We start from the raw sequence: 15977 nt of genomic DNA on the forward strand, positions 1-15977 counted from the left end.
GCTGGCATAAGGGTGACACAGTGCCATAGGCACTGGCCTACCCTATATATTGCTGCAGTTGCATCATGCTTGCAACACAACTCCAGCAATGTGTGACTTTTACGCCTACAGATACGTCAGGATTCCTGATTGACGTATCTGTCATTCCTTGCGACATGGAGTGCCGTACATTAAAAACAGCAAATCCATCGTGTCGCATGGAGGGCTCAGTGAATACTGTTGCATCGCTGTTTTATTTCAGCGATGCGCCAGTTTTCATAAATGAGGCCCTCAGAAGGTGAAACAGGGCGGTCCGTCACTCAGTGTGCAAGGACGTAAATGTGGCACACCCTAATGCTCAATCTGAGATCAGAACCAAATCGCAAGTGGTTGGGAAATCTTTCGAAATCGGAACTATTTAGTCTTGGCTTCACGTGAGTTACCTTACACCTAGATTCTAGGGCTGCAGCAACTGATGAACACGGACACGTCACAAGTTCTTACCCATGCAATCAACCTCCTCGATTACCTTCCTTTCTTGCTTTCCTGTCCCATCCCCAGCGCACTGAAGTATCCAAATGGCTACACAGGGAGTTTACAAAATTTCAAAATAAATATTGAAACGTGTATTATGCATGAATCGTAGAGTCGTAAAGAGTCATAGTTTATAGGCAGACTTAAATGTAGTTCACAATTTGAATTATCCACTATCTTTTTTTCCAGGATCTTTGTGAATTCTCCATACATAGTCTATTGCGCTTTAGCATTAAACATGCTGTTTGTATTTCGATCTAAACGAAATCTCTGCCAATATGGAAAGGAATTTCCCCTAACATTGTTATATAATTCGTAAATTGCTTCAGTGGCCTCAAAAGAACCAATATCTCCTCTAAAATGCTCTACTGCAGCAAGACATAAAATGCCTAATCCTTAAATGGCTCCTAAATTACATTCAGAATACAGTAAGTTGAGAAAGGCTGCGTTCTGTCAGTGAGCGGAAAAACTTCCAGCAGGTGATTACATGGGCAGAGTATAACATGTACAAACATCTAAACAAGATCGAAATGTTACAAAGGCTGGGAAAATCCAGAGAAGCCACATGAAAAGAAAAGCTAAGTAGGAAGCGGTGTAAAACGTGTTGTCATATATTCTGCTCCCCTCCAGCTGGTCAGCATAAAGGCATTTCTTAATGAGAGAGGTGGGGCTGGGCTCTCCTTGTGGCAGCCCGAGCTCCCTAGGAATGCACAAATGTCAGGCAACTAACTGGGAAAGGGACCAGGCTTCCTGTATGTGTTTGACTGAGGAGGGTGGGGCGAGGGCAGGGGAGTCTCAATCGTCTCTTGTCTTACCCTATTCCAAGATTGTCCAGATGTGATGGGAAGTTAAGACCGGTACTCTGGTCTCCCTTGAGATTTTTACTTTTGGCCACTCGGTGGCAACGCAGCAGCTAGAAGAGTGAGTATTGTATTGCAACCCTTATAAAGCGCTTACTACCCTTATATGGGGTGCTGAAACAGTTGCCTACATGAGTAGCATGCTACACCATTTGGGGGGTGTGGATGGAGGGTTTCTCTTTATTTGAATCCTATGTGGGAAGTGTTTCCATGTTGTGCATGATGACCACAAAGGTTTGTGTTATGGAACGGAGGACTTAGCAGGTTGATGGATGAAGAAGTGTGAGAGATAAGCACATCGTTTGTGGTTTTCAGTACGGTGGCGGCTTTGAGAAGGTCTGCAGATCATTTATAGTATTTCTTATTTTTATAGTCCACTGAACTGGTTATTGCATTGGGTTGTCCATTGGCCGCCATAAACAAAGGGTGGTGGGGTGGGAGGGGTCACTTTGGGGCAATTTGCATGGTGGGAGGGTGGAAAATATAATATTAAAAATAAAATTCCTTTTACCATCGGCCACCTCCAGTGTTGCATCTCGTCGTGCCACCTCTCCTCTTCCTGACTGGTCCCAGCAGCCCCAGGGACAGACTCCCTGTCCAGTCCCTGCGCTGCAGAGCAGCACTGGGATTGGTCTGAGTGGGCAGGAAAAACGCCCTGCTCTGACCAGGGAGCCCGTGCGCACGGGAGGCCAAACACACATGAGAGTGGATTGCACAAGCACTTCTCCCCCCCTCCCCTTCCCATGCATTGGCCGGCCCTTCCCAGTCCGCTGGCAAATGTAAAATTAAACGATACGAGAAGATCATTTTATTTTACATTTGCTGGCTATGAGCCAGGCAGTGGGGTGACGCTCCTCCGCCATTTCAGAGGAGCCGCCACCGACATTTGTCTTGTTCTATGAAATCTTTTTTAAAGTTAATGTTTATGGTCCTGAGCAAGCATTGGTTATAGGAAGACATGCATTAGAGATCTGATGAAATGTACTTTGTAACTATCATCCCATATCTAATTGCCATTGTGAGATGTCAAAGTAGTCATATTATGTAGTTAGTTGCAACCCACAGCCGTGGTCTAAATAAAGTCCTCCATTGGCCAGCGCCACATGGCAGATCTCTTCAATTATTCCCTGCTTGTTCAGTTGGGGATGGATTGTTTATTGCACTGGTACAGTATTGGGTGATGGACATGACCCATATAGCAGTTTTGTCTTACGTGAGTGTGAAAGGATCAAGCCATATAAGGAAATTAGTGTGCCGTCTATGAACTACAATCGACTGCCCAATTGCCGAGTGCTATGGCATTATGGAATTAGTATTAGTATGCGTCAAGGGGGTTATATATTGTATTCTATTGAAATTGCATTTATGTAGCACTTACTATACCTGGACAGGGATTGCAGTATTGTAGCACTTTACACCAGGCAGCATGCTGAATGACAATTGAACTCCCCATGTGGGTAGGGAGTAGAGCAACTGAAAACCTGCAAGTGCCGCGCTGGAAATGCCGGATTTACACACTCCTGTCGCTCTCGGAACTCCAGGTGCAATCGGCCCACATGGGGAGTTCAATTTTTAATCAAGCAAGCCTCTCAGTCTCCACGAAGGAAAAGTTACTGAACTACCATACCCAGAAACCATTTCAATCAATGAGAAAGTCCCATCAGGGCGGGGTTTATGGTTTATGGTTTATAAGTTCACATTGACTGTCGGGACTTGTGAGAAGCCATTGAAAAAGGCCATGGCGGCCGAAATGCATCTGGCAAATTGGGAGAGAACATTGATGTAACTGCAGCTGGCGGTGAATAAAAGGAGCTACTTACCCACTGTGTGGCGTTTCGAATAAGGGCAACCTTCTGTTTTGTATATATATAAATATGTATATATATAACATACATTCACAATAAAAGCATAAAAATGTAAACAATTGAATAAGAAGAAATATATTAATTAATGTTGACAATAAATAAAATAAAAAATATATAAATATTAAATTAAAAACAAATAATATAACTTGTAAAACAGCAAACCTATTACTACTGTAAAATGTATTTAACCAGTATCATGAAAAATATTGGAGTCTAAGAATATTATATATATTCCTAATCCATTCAATGCGACAGTAGGGAAGGTGTTGGACTTCAGAGGGGTTAGATTAACTATTCCAACTCCATTCACTGCAATAATGGTGGAAGCTTTTGATTTTGGAGGGGTGAAATGTACTATTCCCAGTCCAATAAGTGCAACAATTACAGATATACACACATATATATATATATATATATATATATATATATATATATATATATATATATATATATATATATATATATATATATATACATATATATATATATATATATATATATAGTTAGGAATTAGCATTTTTAAAAACCTTAGAAATTCACTGAAAAAACAAAAAACCATAGGTTTGAGTGGTGTTATAGTTAGCTGGACATTTCACTCGAGCAAAACCATTGAAACTCCTCCAATATAGTTAGTTGTACTAACTACATCTCGCGCGCCCGCAATCCACTGCTGATGATGTCACATATTACATCATTCATGACATGGTCAGTGACGTCACTGATGACATCTCAAATGACATCACTGTTGACATCACTGATGACATCGTCCAGTGAATGTGGTTTGGTTCGTTATTTAAATATGTATTTTATATATATATTGCAATTTGCATTGAAGAATGAGTGGATATATAAATATAAACATCTGGATGGAGGGTTTAGTAGCAGTGTGATTGACTGTTTACTTGACTAATTTATAGTGTCTCACTAAATATATTGGATAGTGACTAAACTGTGTGAATATCTGTATCACTTTCTCAGTTGTTGTGTAAACTGCTTCTCTAGTTGGTTACTAGCTATGTGAAAGTCTATATTAGTTACTGATTAGTTAACTGAGTATTTGTATGGGAGAGTGAATGTGTGTGTGGTTCGGTGGGGGGGGTGTGACTGCCCAAATATGTGTGAATAGTTGATTCAGTAGGTATCTGAAGTTAAAACTGGACTGGAGTGAATGTATGTAACTTTTTCTGGAGAGCACATGACTAATCACTATAACTAACAATAACAAATGGATTAACCCTTAACTTTGGGTTCTGGAGTAGCTTGCTACTCACAGTAAATCGCTTTAATGCCTTGTTAGGCGTTGTGAGCACTATATAAATCCAATTATCATTACAAAGCTGAAGTGTTATAGAGAACTTAAAACCATGTTGTTCCCTAACACTCGTTAACTCTCCTGTCTATTCTCGGCAGCACTCTGCACTCTGTTAATCTTAGCGCCATGATATCCTTTGGGATGAATGACAGCGCTTTAGAAATATCCTTACCATTACCAATTTAAAAATGTTATTCGGGCAATATGATTAGACAACAGAATCACTCGACCATTCAGGCTCCTAGAGTGCACCTCTCAGGACATTAGAGGGATGTTCTGTTCTAACCTACCATTCTGTGTGAAGCTCCTGACCTGTAAACTACAGGAATATTCTAGACAAGAACATGTATAAACACACATTCACACACATACACAAACAACAAACACGCACATAAAAAAACACCACCCTCAAGAGAACACAGACAAATCTGCTACACACAAAGGCACACACCCACATACACACCCATATATACATAGATACATTTATCCTTTCGGTCTTATAAATTCCATAGATGTCTCTAAAGTTGCACAGACTTTATATACTCAAGGGCTTCAAACAGCAGAGTTATCTCTGGACACGTTGCAGAGGAGCAAGCTTCAAGGGACACAGTCAACTTCTAGCTCCTTTTTTCTCCAATCTTAAAAGCAACTCACTCGCAGGGGCGATCCGCAAACACTTGCAAAAAACAGTCCCTCAGAGGAAATGTGGTGCACTCAGGAGCATAATTTTAAAAGCATTTTTATTGTACCATGTGCTGCTGAAAAAAACACATTTCGGCCTCACCGGTCTCTGTCAATTGATCAATTTATTAGGAAACTGAAATTGAAAAAGCTGTTTCTAGGTACCACCAATGAAAAGGAGATCAGTATTAGTGGTAACCAGGAGCCTACATTTTAATGGGAATTGACTTGGAGATTTTGAGACCTTTGCATAAATTACAGAGTTTTCCACCAATAACAACAGAGGATATAGCTAATAGCAATTTACAACTGTTAGACGAAGCAGAAATATCCCAGAGAAGTGAAAAATGTCAATTTAAGATCAAGTCGAAATTTATCCCAAGAACTGCCTTTGCTTCATATGATGGACAGTTTCCATGAAGTGGCCATTAAGGATTTGTATGAATAGAGGAGGAGTGGAATAGATAGAGGAAAAACTAAGAAGAAAAAGCAATATAAATTATTCAGAGCACAATGGCAGACGATTCAGTCCCTAAAAGAAGATCAGTCAATTGTTGCGAAGCCATCGGATAAAGGAAGACATATTGCCCTACAGGACAAGGCTAAATACCAACAAGAAGCCTTAAGACAGTTAAACAACACACTGTGCTATCAAGTAATCACCAGAAACATACATAGAATACAAGAATTCTATGGCCAATGACACAGTGGACAGACAGAGGAACACTTGATTATGATGAATATTAGCTCTTAAAGGTTGATCATCAATTAGTCCTGACGTTTTACAACATCCCCAAAATTCATATGGATAATCAGAAACCACCAGGACACCAAATAGTGTCCTCATAGGGTTGCCTATTAGAGAATGCTTCTATCCTCGTGAATTCATCTCTCTCTCCTTTTGTGAAAGGTATGAGTTCGTACATCAAGGACTCCACAGACTTTATGAGAACCATCCAAAATATCCCATGGGAAGAGAATTTGTTGCTTGTAACCCTGGCTATTACGAGCCTCTTTACATGTATAAAGCATGAGCAAGGCCTAGATGCAGTGAAGTCCTTAAAGAAAAAGACCCTTGAAATCTTGGGAACATACTGAGATGATTGTACAACGTTTATCTTTCAGCCTCAATAACAATATTTTTCTATTTGCAGGTATGTTGTATCTACAGAAACAGGGGACTGCTATGGGCACGTGTTTCACCCCCAGATATGTGAATTTCTTCATAGGCTGGTAGGAGAATCACGTGGCCTGGGTAGAGGCCTATGATCAGTGGGTGAATAAGGTGGCCTTATGGGCCCGATATATTGATGATGTCTTTATATTGTGACAAGAGTTGCAGAAGGAAGCTGAGGAGTATACCACTGCTTTGAATAATAGCAACTGTAATCTGAAATTTACAGGCACTATCAGTAGAGCAGAAGTGGCATTCTTGGATTTGTTGGTATACATCAAGGGTAGGCAACTGATGACAAAGTTGTATCTTAAACCCACTGCGGTAATTCAATATTACATGTGACCAGTCAACATCCTCACAGTCTAGTTAAAAGTATCCCATATGGAGAATTACTCCTCTTAAAAAGTAACTGCACCACCATAGAAAACTTTGAACTAGCAGAGCAGAAGATTGTTCAAAGATTTGAAAGATGAGGGTACTTGAAAAAGATCTTAAAAGATGCTTCTGCAAAAGCACATAATCTTGATAGGCAACAGCTATTGATGCAACAAATCCGTAAATGAAATGATGACTCAGTAACCTGATTGATTTTAAATTTCTCAGCAGAATCAGGAGAAATTAGAAGTATAATCTGTAGACATTGGAAAATTCCTCAATCTGTTGAACCCAGCCAAGCTTAAAGTCATATATAATGAACGCGTGCAGTTTTTCATAGCTGAAGCAGCTGCTAAAGAGTATCTGCAATCCCTATAATGGATTGGGAGCAAGGAAAGGAAAGAGGAGGGAGAACAGAAGGGGAGGAAGGGGGGAGGGAGGAAGGAAGGGGACGAAAAGGGGAAAAAATATGCATGGATCGCACTGTGATGTTGTTTCTCCTCTTGTTCTTTTTTTTCTCTCTCCCTTTGTGTAGAGTTGGGTTGTAATGCGGTGGACGGTGAATATGACATGGGTGGGGCAGGGGGGTCCGGGACAGGAAAAGCTTGATCCATCATGGAGACTTTGTGTCTCCAAGCCTCCTGGTTGGGGTTGGGGGTGGGAGGGAGTGGGTCACGGCTCCGGCCGGAGCCGTGTATGGGGGAGGAGGGGGGATTGGCAGAAGGAGGTTGGGCGGGGGTTAGTGGGTGGGGTGGGGCACTAGTAAAAATAATCCATGATGGTATAGTGAATATAAACAGGAAATTCATTGGTCCTAGGTACACAGCTTGTAAGCTTAAAGATGCAGGGAAAACAGATGGGGGATAGCGGCACATTTGGAGGTATTCGGTTTTGCTCCCTGAATGTAAGTGGTTTGAACGACCATAATAAAAGGCAACGGGTCACAAATGAGTTGGGGATGCTTCAGATTGATCTGATATGTTTACAGGAAACTCATATCGGATGGGCCAAAAGAAAATTATTAGCGGAATTAGGTCTGACAGTATTGATTTGTACAGAGCAATCCACCACTACACGGGGAGTAGCAATTTTGGCTAAGAATCAGATACAAGGAACAGGTAGAACATTGGCAGACAAACAGGGGAGGTGGGCTATCGTCGAATGTAAGATTGGAAGTCAGAAATGTACGATATGTTCCATATATGGTTAAAAAAATTTTGAGGCCCTAATAATTGAAGGGCTGAATGTAGGATTGGCTCAATGGCCCACCCCGCTGATCGTGTGCGGTGATTTGAATATACATCTTGAGCCTAATGCTCTACAAGATAATAGCACATTTTATAAAGGGAGGAAACCAAGGGTATTTAAAGCGCTACAGTCTCTCTTGGTTGATCATGGATTGGTGGATGCTTGGGCTACTTTAAGAGGGGAGGATCCTGGGTATACCTTTTATTCCTGTCCGCACCAGAAATTGGTAAGGCTGGATTATTTTTTTATATCAGGTCTCTTACTGGGTGGAGCTAAAATACAGGTCTCTCCTCGGGTTTCCTCAGACCATGGTCCATTAGTGTTAAATCTGAGGCTGCTTAGGACTGGAATTAAACCGCAAGCTTTTTCATTTGATAGGAAGTTACTATTAGATGAAAGTTTTGTGGCTCATATGAAGACATGGGTTGAGCAGTTCTTTCTTACAAACCGGAACAGTGCAGGGATTGGGTGTGTATGGGATACTTTTAAAGCGGCTTTCAGGGGAGAGACTCTTAGTTTTGGTTTATATAAACAAAAACAAATGCGAGCAGGAATTATATGCCGGTTTAACTATAGCAGAAGAAAAACTTATGCAAGGCATACATGGTGGTCAGGAGATTACTGCTCTTCAAACCGAAGTAGCCCGGGGCAAGGCCAAAATAAATCTCCATTGGAGTAAAGAGATAGCTAAGAAGTACTCTATTAACAAGAAATGAAACTACGAATCGGGGAGGCAAGCGGACGCTGCCTGGCACAGAAGCTTAGATCTAAAGAGGCGGCTCAGAGGATCAGCTTAGTGGTAGACTCTAGGGGCAACCTTATAGAAACTGATGTTGGGTTATTAAATGTCTTTCATGATTTTTATGATGCACTCTATACGGGGGAGGGTTATGGCCCTCAAGTTGGGGAATCCCTCCTACTGAATTTTAAGGGGGAAAAATTGGATATGCAAGATGTAGAGCTATTAGAGGCCCCTATCTCTATTGAGGAACTGGAAACAGCTATTAATAACCAAGCACTTGGTAAAGCTGCAGGACCTGACAAACTTCCACTTGAAATATATACAACTTTTTTGGGAATATTAAAAACTGATATGCTTGCCACTTTTCAACAGGCCCAGGCAGGAGCTCCCCCCTTAACATGGGATGAGGCTAGCATTGTAGTCTTCAAAAAAAAGGATAAACCCGCCGAGCAACCCGGCTCATATCGTCCCATATCACTTTTAAATGCAGACGGCAAAATCTATGCCAAAATCCTTGCAACCCGGTTGGCTGCAGTAATAACCCCGTGGGGACAACCAATCACATCAATAGAGTGGTAACTCTGTTGGATATAGCTAGTACCAAGGGGAGTGAACTCAGCCTGATTTTATTAGATGCCGTGTCGCTTGGAAATTTTTATGGGCTATACTACGTTCTCTTGGTTTTAAACAAAACTTCATTACTGCCATTCAAGCTCTATATCGCCACCCAATAGCTAGAATTTAACCCTGTTAGAGACAAAAAAAGCAGCGCTAACCGCGGTTAACACTGCTTTTTTAAGTCTGCTAATTTTCAGACTTAGCCATGATATCCTATGGAAGGAGGATATCATGGCTAAGTTTGCCTGTCCCTATCAACAAGGTAACGTGTGATTATCGCTGGGTTTCCAGCGATAATCTCACGTTAGCCTGTTAGCGTGTAGATTTTTATCGCTATTGAGATAAGCGTTGCTAATAGCACGCTATCTCAGCGATAAAAATTCACGCTAGCCGGCGATAATTATCCTCACGCTAAGAGCGCTGAGCGATAATTATCGCCGGTTGTTGTTGATATGCCCCTTAGTCACTTTAAGTATCAATATTTAACACAGTCACTTTATCAGGGATTTGCATCGATATAGGAAATGATGTAAGTGCACTTTATGATGACAGTGATCAAATTGAGATTCGAGCAGGATTGTAAAAAATTCTAAGCACTTTTAATACAAATAAAGGCAGGACATACAAGCACCTTACAAATCTTTTTATTTGCAGAGCAATACTATGTCATATAAGGAAAATTAAATCATGGGGGTAAGATATTTGGAACAGGATTGGTAAATATATAAGCACTTTCTTGTAAACATAGGAAGGGCACCCAAGCATTTAATAATCTCTTTAATCATGTAATTTTTTTTAATGGTATATAACTATGTTGTATGAAGAAAATAAGATGATGGTAGATGGCTCTGTACAGTAGATGAAACTATCCAAAGCCCATACAGGGCACATTTATGGTGGGTGGAAGCTCAGAAATAATTGGTTGTGAAAATAGCAAAAAGCAAAAAATAAGGTGAAAATGACTACAGAGATTGGAGGATATAGACATTTAGTTTTCAGGAAGGGCAAGGGAGATTAATTTTGTACAATGCCCATACAGGGCGTATTTACTAAGGTTGTAATAATATATGGGAGCTATTTGTGAGTATTAAATGTGATATTGATGAGACGTATCATCATTAGCATTGCTGCGAAGAATTGTTATTTGCAGTTATATGATTGACAAACAGGAGTATCAATATGATGTGCAATACCCAGCCATGACTAGCCTAAAATGGCAGCACTGTATTGTGCCGATCCTGTTCCAGCGTGAAAAATGTTGTCCATTACTCTGTTGATTGTAAACACATAGGGGTGAAGGTTTGAATAAATGGAAGTGAAATTAAGTTGACGCTGATATTGACAAAGGCCAAAGCGTGTTATTCAGAAGCATGGTGGTATAATAAAAACGCTTTTAACATCATCCCCCTGAGTGCACCACGTTTCCTGTGACGGACTGTTATTTGGAAATATATATATTTATATATCTGCCTAAAAAAAAACCTTATCATCGATCACTGGGCTTGAGAATCGTTTTCCAGTAATTTATCAGATGGAATATTGTTGCGGCGGCGTCTGCCTTCAAAGCCCCAACTCGCAAGCAAGGGCGTTCATTTTCTGACCATCTTACATTTGGATTTTGCCCAAAGAGAACGCCCGTCAGATGCAACCCAACCTGAAAACAAAGGATCGCCACTGATGCTGTTGAAAACAGTCTGAGGTAGAGGCAGGTGTGTAGCCACGTACTTCTATGCCTGGCTCTCAGCAATACTGCCTCCTCCATGATACAGGGGATTTTCGGACAGAATGCCGCTTCAGTAGCTCCTGGCAGTCATCAGCAGCTAGAGTTCGGGTAAGCCATTTCGGGCACATATTAGTGTGATCGTAAGGAAATAAAGGAGGTTTCTCCATTTGTGAAAAGTATGGCAGATGAGTTCTTAATGGGCCGAGAGGCCTCGGCCAAGTTAATTTTCAAAAAATCAGCATCTCAAAGTGAACCCACAGGAAGTACACTGCCTAACATAACTTCAATTGGAATTAGACACAGAGGCAACATGCTGGAAAGATTAAGGTGCAAGGAGATCAGCAGATGGTGTGACACAACCTCCCTACAAAATGATATCGAAGTCTCTGGGCATCAGAAGATATGCTATCGCCCTTCGCATTCTGTGCACTGATCCTGCACCCCCGATTTGTATAGCAGTGGCTAAGTTTATAGGGTGGGCCTGGGGCATAAGATCAAAAGCTTTGAGACACGATGCAAACTCCTTCCCCACAAACAATACTACACCTTGTTAACACCACCCGCTGCAGTTATCATAAGTAGGCAACTAAAGTAATGCGACCATAAAGTTATATTATGTTATCCCCTGTGCAATTTAAGCTGATATGAGCTGGTCCTATCCTCATGACTGTGATTTCGCATCCTTTTAAAGGAAGAATTAGCTTGACGGATGTTTAAAAATTTAATTGGAATTTTATCTTTTTAGGTAATTTATATAATTGTAAATAATGTTTGTAAATGTGCTTTTATGTCTTAATTGCCGAATAAAGCTGATTGAATTGATATCGAAGTCCATCGTATTCCAAGAGGATTGAGGATTTTCATCATACTGTCATTGTATGTTCCAAAACCACGAGTTCTGAAGGAATGGATGAAGAACACAAATGCATGTTCAAAAAGAAACCTTGAAATTCTAATTGCCAATGCATGGGAGGAACATAAAGATCTAATGTCACAGATACAACAGCTAATGGAGGAATTTAAAAAGGAAGAAGACCAGACCAAGGCTATACATTTTTTGAAAGAAGTTGATGAAAAAATGCAAGCATATGAGAAGGAGGTAATTGCAAGGAAGCAACGGAAATTCCTCAGGGAGGAACGAGATTATGCTGCTGGCCAAATTTTAACATTTGCGAAGAAGTTTGACAGGGTCAGATCAAAGCTGGTGAGGGACAAAGAACTTAGATTGACGTAACCAAGTAAAGAATGATCAATCACACACCTCAGCTCAGACCAGGAATCGATCGACAGTAACTCATCCGGCACAGCATAGCAGCTGTCTTTTTCTGAGGAACTTCGCCTCCTCCAAAAAACTAGCAAACAGTCGAACAGAAGAAGGCCCAAAGAGAGAGGACGAGGAGCAAAAGGCAAAATCAGAAACAAAGAAAAAGACGAAATAAATATCAAGAAAACTGGCATGGGAACACGTGGCCAAACAACAAACAAAACATAAACAATAAAGATGGGTAGTTGGGTATGGACTGCACAGGGTCATGAAGATTAGTGTGCAACAAAATAATTCCTCAATGAGAGTGCTCTAAGGGTATTGCACAATGACCACCCCGCATTGTCATAAATGTAGACCACTGTCTACACATATATACCAGAAGAAAATCAATATCCTGAGCATCAGTCATATAGTAATGTACAAATGAGCCCCGACAGTGTTCTTGTCGTGTTCTTCTTTACTTTATTTCCTATCTTGTATGGTAATCTCCATCAATGAAATATAGCCACAGCTAATGGCAGAGAAAGTGCAGAAGTTGACGGTAATCAACCTCTCAAATAGAGTAGTGACTGAAGAGGGAAAAATGTACTGAGATTATGTTTATCCTTTTGCCCAGAAATGGTTTTGACTATGCACAAACCAGAGTCGACCTTTAATAATTCGAACCGAAGTTAACATGATTTCAAATGCATACACTGCGTAATGATAAAGCATCTCTCTCAGTAGGCCAACATAGATCATCCATAACTGAACATGTTTTAGCAATTGAAGATATTCCAACACCAAGAGCCATTAATGAATTGTCATCATTGTCAATTAGACAGTGAAAGTGAGAGTATGGACCCCTTTGATCCAGCTCATCTAGCAGACATCCCACAGATATTTGGGTTACAAACTGGGGACTCAGACTCCCCACACTTTAGAGTAGCTTCTAGATATACACCTTTCACTGCCAAAGATAACATTGACATCTTTGGGGATTTGGTGTAACAAGATTTGTTAAGTCTCAGTGGTAAAACACCACAACACAGTAACATGACTAAAGCGCAGTGGAAAGCAGTGAGAAGCCTACAAAGCGATCCTGACTTAGTCATGAAACCCTGCTATAAAGGGGGAAACATTGTACACATGACTAGAAAAATGTATGTGCAAGAAGCACATTGCCAACTTAACGAGAAGGCGTGCTATTGCAAATTGAATAACTCATACTTGATTGACATACAGAAACGATATTTCACATAGATAGAGGGATATTATGACAGCCAATTAATCAGCTGGGATGAGAGACAATTTCTCCACATTAAGACACCTACAACACCCACACTGTACCTACTGCCTAAAATACAGAAGAATGGGAATGCCCTAGAACCTCCAGTGAGGCCTATTGTGTCATCAAAAAACAGTTTTCTAGAAAATATCTGTTTTTGTTAACCATTTCCTATGTCCGTTTGTGAAAGACCTGAACTTGTACCTAAGAATACTACAGTCTTATTACAGAAAATACAGAACGTTGTACTAAATGATAATCATTGGCTTGTATGTCTTGATGCCGAAAGCCTTTATAGAGCATCAGGCACTCAGATTGATTAAAGGCATGCCGGTATTTCTTGAAAACACGCAGCATACATCTTCTGGAGCCCACACACATGATCTCAGCCATGATTGAGATATGTCTCAAGGAAAATGCTTTTATGTTTGAGAGAGAGTATTTCAAACAACTACAAGGAATGTCCATGGGCACCTGCTTTGCTCCCAGCTACGCCAATTTGGCTGTGAGCTGGTGGGAGAAGCAGGTGCTCTGGAATGATAACACCAAGCATTGGATTTATAATGTGAAAAGTGGCTAAGATATATTGATGATATTTTCTTTTTTTTTGTGGGAAGGCACCAAATCTGAACTTAAACTGTTTGTTAATACACTGTATGATAATTCGTTGAATCTGAAATTTAACATACATCACAGTAAGAAGAGCGTAGATTTCTTGGATCTGAAACTAGTGGTTGAGAATGGTACCATCCAAACCGAGTTATACAGAAAAGAAACAGCTCACAACTCGATAGTACATTCTTCAAGCTGCCACCCAACCAGCTTCAGATGGGGTATACCTTACAGTGAATTTCTGAGGGCCAAACAAAACTGTAGTTCCACAGTCAGTTACCAATCCATGAAACAAGATATGATAAAAAGATTCACGGAGCGAGGCTATTCATGTAAAGCCTTAAAACAAGCTGAAGCTTGCGTGGTAACCCTGAGTAGAGATGAGGTTCTGTTTCAATCCACCAACCTCATAATCCCCAAAGAAACAACTCAAGACCCTATAAGGTTTATCACCAAGTTCAGCAGTCAAGCTGAACAAATACGGAAAATATTGAAAGGTAGATGGGGTATATAGTGAAAGAAGATCCTGTCTTAAAAAACAAAGTAGGTTTTAATCCATCTATGACCTGTCAAAGAAATTCCTCACTTAGAGATCTCCTTGTAAACAGTCACCTTCAGGGTAAGGAAACCAATAGGCTGAAACAAGCCAAGGGATTCTGTAAGTGTGGAAATTGCAAAGCATGCAGATACAGTGAGAATGTCACTGAAATCACTCTTAAGAGAATCAAAACCAGATGGAAAGTCCCCAAATGTATCATGTAGAGTGCTCATTTTGTTGTTTAAACCATAACCTGTCCATGCGATATGTGGTATATTGGCTCGACTATTTTCCCAGTGAAAAAATGGATACTTGAACATCAGAGAGCCATCACCAATGGGGACTTTTTTAAATGTATTTTTTAATTTTTTTACAGAGTTTTATATAGCGCAAACTTGACCCTGTATCGGGTATGAGAGCACTTTACATAGCCCCAGTTGCGTTACATGAGGACACAATCATTTTTGTTAGGCACAGGGAGATTAAATGATTTGCCTAGCATCACAGGATGTTCAGCGTCATTACCGAGACTCGAACCCGGTTCCCCAGATTCAAGGTCGACCATCCTAGCCATTAGGCCAACTCCTTTAGCTATAGCACAGCTAAACACTTTTCAAAAAGGCATGAAGGAGATTGGACCAAGGTCAAATTCTTTGGTCTGGACACAGTCATCCTGCACCAGAGAGGTGGTAATCGACTAGCCGCATTACGCAAGCTAGAATCCCGTTTCATTTTACAAGCTGGTACAAAATTTCCTTATGGGATGAATTATGATGAGGAAATGCATTCTCATCTATGAAATAGCTACACTATGTATAGTATCCTGGCAGGGCACCCGCTTTCTTTCTCTCATCATTTCTCTTACCCCTCCTTTTTTCCTTTTACATCAAAACTAAGGGTGGGCGTAGTGGGTGTAGTGAGGCTACGTGAAGCAGCGCGTAATGTGCCCAAATCTACGCACACTACACGCTCCGCATAGCCACACTACGTGCCACCCGCCTCCCGCCCGCCCTCCTTTTAAAACATACCCTGAATTTATAATAAATACCAGTAAAGACACTTACCTGAAGCGTGGCGTCTCCGGGGCTCCCTCTTCCTGGTTTCCAAATTCTTGCGAGAAATGCGCGGACGCCCGCGCATGCGCATTTCTTGCGAGAAATGCGCATGCGCGGGCGTCCG

This window comes from Triturus cristatus, chromosome 11, assembly GCF_964204655.1.
Source record: "Triturus cristatus chromosome 11, aTriCri1.1, whole genome shotgun sequence".
In the NCBI taxonomy this organism is placed as follows: domain Eukaryota; kingdom Metazoa; phylum Chordata; class Amphibia; order Caudata; family Salamandridae; genus Triturus; species Triturus cristatus.